The sequence below is a fragment of the Chinchilla lanigera genome, unplaced genomic scaffold (genome assembly GCF_000276665.1).
Source record: "Chinchilla lanigera isolate Chin_1 unplaced genomic scaffold, ChiLan1.0 scaffold00040, whole genome shotgun sequence".
Taxonomy (NCBI): domain Eukaryota; kingdom Metazoa; phylum Chordata; class Mammalia; order Rodentia; family Chinchillidae; genus Chinchilla; species Chinchilla lanigera.
The window spans coordinates 16,088,126-16,095,902 of record NW_004955441.1 but is presented as its reverse complement, the minus strand read 5'-3'; the positions used below and the strand labels follow the sequence as shown (position 1 = coordinate 16,095,902).

The 7,777-nt window shown below is 39.4% G+C and overlaps 1 long non-coding RNA gene across 1 annotated transcript in view; it reads left to right on the top strand.

The window, feature by feature from the left end:
* The window catches only part of LOC106149247, a 9,691-nt gene extending 2,487 nt beyond the window's left edge, over positions 1-7,204 (top strand). Inside the window, exons 2-3 of the long non-coding RNA XR_001235295.1 lie at positions 6,414-6,614; positions 6,996-7,204. This is a non-coding gene — a long non-coding RNA (uncharacterized LOC106149247). The remainder of the gene's footprint in view (positions 1-6,413; positions 6,615-6,995) is intronic.
* Positions 7,205-7,777: the final 573 nt, after the last annotated feature.

Sequence of the window (7,777 nt, the reverse complement as noted above, 5' to 3'; positions counted from 1 at the left end):
ACAATGAACAAGAAACTACAGACATCTTTATGAGGTTGTCATTTCATTTTTATTGGGAATGTGTCCAGAAGAGGGATTTCTAAAATTGCTAGAGGAGAACATAGAGGAAAAGCTCCCTGACATTGGCCTTGGTAATGATTTTTTGGTTATCACACTAAAAGCTGAGACTACAGAAGCAAAAACAAATAAAAGCTTAAAAATGTTTCTACATAGTGAAATGAAATGTCAACCGGTAGATTGGGAAAAAATATTAGCAGACTGTATACTTGGTAAGCGGTTAATATGTATAATCTATAAAAAAAATCATACAACTCAATAGTAAAAAAAGCCAAATAAGCCAGTTTTTAAAAGGGCAAAGGGCTTAAATACACATTTCTCCAAAGAAGACAGAAAAATGGCCAACACATCATTAATTACTAGGGAAACGCAAAACAAAACCAATACCGATGCAAGCTCACATCCATTAGGCAGAGAGGCTATTTTAGAAAATTTACAGCGTAAATGTTGATGACTATGCTGAAAAAATGGAGCCTTCGTATACTGTTGGTGGGACTGCAGGTTGTTGAAACTATTAGAGCTACTACATATCAGTACATCAGTATACATATATGCAGATGTTTTATGTTTCCAATGTGCTTTTTCACTCCCTATCATGCTGTCCTGCTTGCTTGTTGTTTTGCTTCCTTCTGTTTTAAAGGGCTGATGAATATCTGGTCTGAGCCCTGTGTTTTACATTTTCAATATGAGATATTTAACTATATGGCTTACTTTTCTTGGTTTATTTCCATCCACAGTGGCTTTTTCTTTGAGTCCTTGGTAGGATGTAACTGTGAGCTCAGTGGCTTACTTAAATCAACTCTGTCTGATGTGCCTATATTAGGAAATATTTCTCTTTAAATAATTCTTCTCAAACTATAATATCCAGAATAATCACCTGAAGAATTAGCAAAATAGACATTATACCTGGGTGTGGTGGCACATGCCTGTAATCCCACTGGGGAGGCTGAGGCAGCAGGGTTACTGAAAGTTCAAGTCATCCATAGGCTGCATAGTAAATTTAAGGCCAGGTTGAATTACATAGTGATTTCTCTCAAAAAACCCCAAACAGACAAGCAAAAAATTTTAAAAAGTAACAGAAAACACAATAGAGGTTGCAATTCAGTAGATCCAGGTTGCAGCCGATGAGTTTGGGTTTATGATCTATTGCTAATGCTATTTGTCTTTGGAGCACACCACAGAGCATGGGTTTAGATTTGTTCCACATTTTGTGTCTGCCAGCAGCCAGAAGATTCTACTTAGGAACTAGGTCACAGCAACAACCCCCTGACTTTAAAGCCCCACAATTAAGAAAAAACTCAGCATGCTGTTAGCATCCGTGCTATCAGGTGTTTGCTCTCTGGGAATCCTGCATCTCCAGGCGAAAGTCTTTCCATGGCTCAGAGCATTTTTCTGTTACCACTGATGCTACAAGACATATATTCCATACAGTACTCCAAGCCTGGGTGCAGGCAGGTCCCTGAACACTCTGAATCAGTCAGAATGCCCAGAAAAAAATCTGACTTAATAATTAGGTTTTGAAACATCACACAGTACCGTAGAAATACATACAATTTTTTCTTTTCTTTTTTTTTTTGAGATAGCATCTGTTTGTGTGGCACAGTCTGACCTTGAACTCCCAGTGATATTCCTCCTTCAGCCTCCCCAGAGCTGGGATTACAGTCATAGGCCTCCTCATCGGGCTACGACTTTTATGTTTTTATGTATTAGTTAAACTTAAAAAAAAAACAGAAAATAAAAAGTGTTTCCCCAGAAAATTCTTTTAAAAATGGGAAGTGAAAAACCCTATCTAGGTATGACAAAAATTAATAGGATAATACAGTACTTAATTGACAATAGTTAATGACAATAAAGCACTCTAGAAATACAGAATCATAAGGTGGTATTTTTTCATGATTATCCTTCTCAAAATGAAGACAAATCACACAGCATTATAATGTTACAGGATGGTGGTCCCTTTGTCTCCCATTTGTGGCCGTTGAACTAAAACATTTCCTTTGAGCTTTTATTTCTTCTTTGTTTCTGTTGCTGTTTGTTGAGATAGTTTCTTGCTGTGCATCCTAAACTTAGTGAGTTCCTAAGCCTGGAACTCACTATGTAGCCCAAGTTGGCCTCAAACTCAGCAATTCTCCTGCCTCAGCCTCTGGGTTGGTGGAATTACAGGCATATACTACCATGCCTGATAAGCCTTCATTGATTTTGCTTTGGTCAAACTCTAAAGATAATAATGACAAACTTATCTGACCTGACACATGCATCATTTTATCCTACAATTTCTTTTTCCATTTTATAAAACTCATATTAATAATGGTATGCAAATTCCCACCCTCCAGACAGGCTGGATGGTGTTTTATAGTGAAATGTGACCATAGCTCCGAGGTGGAATAATTTACATTTAGCAGTAGCTCTGACTCCAAAATTTGTACACATGGTGTGCTTTAAAGGACATGTTAACTGATAACCACTTCCCACTAGCCTGAGGCCGAGCAGTGTCATACCCACTTACAGAGTTGGTAAGTTAAGACATGTGTGACTCAGATTGGTGGCTTATCAAAGCTGAGAAGCAGTGTTTTGTGAACAGGAGCTTTCTTTTAGCAGCGAACTAGCAGACCTTGTAATATATGCCAGGTGTGGTCCCCACCGCTCGATAATACACCCAGTCATTAAAACATTGCTGAGAGCACATTTCTCTCCACCAGAATTTTCCTGGGGTTCTATCCAGGTGCATGAAATAGGAGGACCACATATGCATTTGCATTAAAATTAGATTCTAATTTGCATACCATTTACATACTCCTACATAGACTGTGCCCTCTATTCTTAGGCAGCTTTTAGCAAAACATTATTTATTGCTGCCATTAAGGTTGACACATCTTGATTTTTTTCCTCTGCTTTTATCCTTACCCAATCTTTGACCTCAGAATTTGATATCAAAAAATGCAAAGATGGTGACTATACAGAGGAAAAAGAGCTGGATTGTAGGGTGAAGAACACAAACAAGGTGTATTTCAAAGAAACCTGCCTATAGATCCAAAATTTGCAGTGCTTTTTTTTTTGTTTTTCCTTTTTTGGGGTGGGGTAGTTTTGATATCCCTTTTAATGGAGAAAAAAAGGTTAGAAAATAGATCTGTAAGTTTACAGAGTGAAAACACTTGGCAGAATGATTTCTTCATCTATTTGACAAATACTTAACAGAGTACTGTAATGTTTGAGGACTTTGGGAGTGGTCTCAGGCTTACAGTGGTGAGTAGAACATATTTAAAAAATTCCTGCTTTCATCCTTTCCATTGTAGTAGCTGAGAAGCAAGCTGAGGGGTGGCAGGCCAACCAATAAATGAGTAACATACAGAGAGTTTCAGCTAGTGACGAACCCTGGGGGTAAGAGTCAGGTAGGAAAGGGGGATAAGGAATACAGAGTATTGGGAAACAGAGGCTACAGTTTCACCCAGGATAATCAGAGAGCTGTACCGGAGAAGATGTCATGTCAGTAAAGAGCTAAAGTAGATGAACAAGTAAGTTGTCCAAGGAGGTAGCATGCTTAGGAATTCCCCTAAAGAGCTAACAAAAATGCAAACTTCTGGACATGTTCCCCAAAGACCTAAGGAGCAGGACTTGGGTGGATCTCAGCTGTTCAAATTTTATTAATCATCCCATGAGATTCTAATGCAGTAAGACCTCACTTGTGAAACACCGTACCCTTGAGTTTAAGGCATGTTAGCTATGGCAGGCGACACCCCATTTCTGTAAGTGCTTTTTGGAAAATGAACACTTCACTGCATACAAAATGAACTAAATTGGTTGGGAAGAAATTTAAAAATGCTACATTGAGCTGGTCTTCAAAAACGAACAGAGTGTTTCATGAAGACAGAGCTACTCAGGGTGGAGGTGGGGAGGTGTGTGGAGGTAGAAATGTTCTCAGTGAATGTGAAAAAGAGAGAGAAAAACCTAAGCACAGGTGTGATGTCCTCAGCCTTAGGTACATTCACTCAGAGGAAGGTGATTTGGGTTTTGGTAGCAAGACATACCCCATGGGTATAGGTTGGTTTAGCATAATAAAATCCCTGCCCACAGCAGTCTGAGCAGTGGAAATTTATTTCTCCACATTCTGAAGGCTGGGGGTTGAAGATCAGTGTGCCTATCCATACGTTTCTAGGCAGGGCCCTCTTCCTACTAGGTAGATGGCACCTTCTTGGAGGCTTCACATGGAACAGGAAGCAATCTTTCTTTACTTCTTTTTATTGAAATACTAACACCATCCTTAATGTTCTGGCCTCATGATTTCACCCAACCCTAATGACCTTCTAAAAGCCCCACTTTTAAATACTGTCACGTTGTGGCTTAGGGCTTGGAAATATGGGTGGAGAAGTGGACCTAATACAGCCAATAGCATTGTATACAGGAAATAGCTAGAGATACAGGTGGGTCCTGGAGGAGGGCAAGTTGTGAAGGTCTTTTTATGCCAATTTAAAGAAGTCTGGCCTTTGTTTTAACAGTCAAAAGGTAGTCAGTGAATACCTGTTCTACCAGTTATTAGTTATGTGATTGAATAATTCCTCTATCTATACCTTATTCTCCTAAGGTGGAGATTCCTAAAGGTGGATTAATTAATAGTAGCTTTCACATTATAGTGCAGTGATTTTTCAATAAAAGAAGTACAAAACACTGTCAAACATTATCATTTGAGGGCTTCAACTGGTTTAGGAAATGATCCGTTAGCTAAGGGCTAAGAGATGAGGGAGCAGATCTGGAGAGAACCTGTCGCATCTTCTCGGTGCCTGCTATAACTGACCTTAGCTTCAGGCATAGTGGAGGGAGATGGAGCTGGAAGGAACAAGGGTTGAATAAGAGAAAAATCTAGGAAACCTTGTCTGTTTTCCAGTGATCTGGAAAAGCAATGGGATTATTCTTTGTCCAACTATTGTCTTACATCTCATTTCAAAGTCATTTGAAATATGCGACCATTATGAATTTTCCTTCTACGTTCAATTCTGCATTTTTTTTAATCTTTCTTTGTACTGGAGATTGAACCCAGGTCCTTCGTGCTGAGTTACATCTCCAGCACTTTTTAATTTTTATTTTGAGGCAGGTTCTCACTAAGTTGTAAAATTGCCCAAAGTGGGGTGAATTTGAGATCCTCCTGTCTCAGCGTCCTGGAATGCTCAGATTACAGGTGTGGGTCACCACACTGAGTTTATCCTTTAACTTTTGTAACTTTAACTTAGTAGACTGTAAGCTGTATAGGAGAGGGCAAATTTAATACATGTGTTATCTGTTTTATCTACACTGTTATTATTGTGTGCATGTGTAAGCATACAATAAAAACTGGTAATAAAGACAATTTTAAAAGTCTGATATACTAACTTACAGATTTATATGAAAACATAGTTCAGAAAGTTTTTACAAATGAGTGTGCTAGACAGTCTGCCACCCTCTCCCAACATTCGCTGACCATCTCTGCCCTGCTCCCGGTGCAGTATCCTTACATAATCCACACAATTTTGTCCACTGGATTTCAGGTATGCTTGTCTCACAGGTCGTACCAAAATCATACTGAGAACAAAATGTCACTTCAGGTTGGGCTTGCTGGTGCACACCTGCAAGCCCAGCACGTGGGGGCTGAGGCAGGAGGATTGCCACAAGTTTCAGACCAGTGAGGACTTCATAGTCTTGTCAAGAACCTTGGGAATGTCGCAGCCTCCCAGCGGGGCTGGGTTCCCGACCTTGCTTCTCACGGGTCCTGGCCTAAGAAATGTGGAAAGTTTCCTCGGCCTCTTTGTCTGCAGGACACTTTCTTAAAGCTGCAAAAGTCAGGCATTGGGCAAATGGAGAGGAGCGTATTTTAGGGTGAAGATGGTAGAACAAAGAAATGTGCAACAGTCCCTGCGGACAGCCCTGCTTTTCTCACGAGGATCTTAAGCGACTTACCATAGGGCTGTGAAAGATCATGTTCCATTGTTAATCTCTATCATTCAAAATACATGCAATTTGAATAAAAGAAAGAAACAAATCATCAACACAATACAATCCTAAACTCTGGAGTAAGACTGCTTTGCATACTGAGCGGTCTTGTTCAGGCAGCATCAGTGTTGCGACATCTTTCCCTTCGTATTCTTACTTCTTCATTTACTTATGGATCACAGACAAGCGCCTGAGCTGTCTGGGAGCAGAACATGGTTTTATTTTGATCCTGACCTCAAGTCTCCAGAGAAGCCTAATGAAATGGCAGGAGAAAAGAAAAGCTGGACTTAATAAATGTTATTAACTCATGGTCCAATTTATCTTAGCCTGAGTACTCACGATATTAGTAGTTTCCCTAGCAAACCATTGCAGCCCGAATCTCATCTTTCATGAACTAGGTCCCAGAGGAATAACTTGGAGGTGTCGTAACGTGGAGAGACGTGCTGTCACACATGGTAGACGAGAAGCTCGAGGAGCTGTGCAACCGCCGTGCAATTTCAGTGCTTGGTGGATGTAAAACACCGCTGCTGCCTGAGGAAAGGAGCTCCCTCCCAAGACAAGGGGAGAGTAACTAATAGGTATTCAACAGGACGTGAAAGGTGAAATGAAATTAATAGGATAAAGCATTCTTATTTAACATGTATTTGTTTATTTATCACTACCATGCTTACTAGCACTATATCATTACTTATGACTAGTACCTTTTGTAAGGAACTGTATCTTAAGACTTCTATATACCCTGTAATTCCTTGCATGAAGAAGGAAGGGAAAAGCAGTATATATATATGATAGTTAAGATAATTATACTACTAATTTTTCTTAGTTCATTGAAAAGAAATGTTTGTGCTAATATTGTTTGGACAAGTAAATGCTGATTATCTTGTACTCTGAGTAACTACTTTAAAGATAACAATACCCGATGTATTAACCATGGTTACCTTCCTATTATCTTGTTTTGAAATTTTGTTTCTGTTTAAAAGTAAAAGAAAAGCCGAAAAAAGGATTACTTCTCTAAAAGAGCTATTGTTTCCTGGGAAATGGGAGATCAAATCGATGTGAGGAATTTGGAGTTAAAGATTTGAAATGTTTTTGGGAGGAGAGAAGTTACATTATACTGGAGGATATCTGCCCGATGAATGAACCACACGAATACTATGCAGCAGAATTTCAGTGATGAGGGTAAGTGAAGTGAAATTAGGACACAAGGGATATATATATAAAGGAGATAAAATTTGACTTTTATCTTGAAAAGTGGGTGAGAGAGAGAGAGAGAGGAGAAAGAGAAAGTGGAGAAGTGGTGTGGAAGGGTTTGCTTCATCCACTGAGATGCCAGGGTCCTTAATTTCTTCTCTTCTCAAGGGAATAGCACATTTTGATAAGTGACTGTATTCTGTCCTCTTTCCCAGTCCTACCCTTACATATGAAAATTTGTGCATCATGTCCAATGCAAAAGCTATCATGCTAACAAGGATTATATGAATCGTGATTGCATTTCCGGAGTCCTGCTATCTATTCAACTTTTTAAAAAAATGTTAACATCTCCTGTTAAAATGTGAGATAGGTGAATTTACGGGTTAGACTATCACTAACTAGAGAAAATAGCATCTTTAATTAACTACTGGGGAGAGTTCTTTACATCTCTTGAGTGTAACAGATACACATATCAGTCAGGAGCCAGGGCTCCTCGTGAGTTCAGGCATGTACCTCCTTTCTTACTCAGCTCCTCACCTCCTTGAAGACACATGAAGGATTTTCCGTTGAG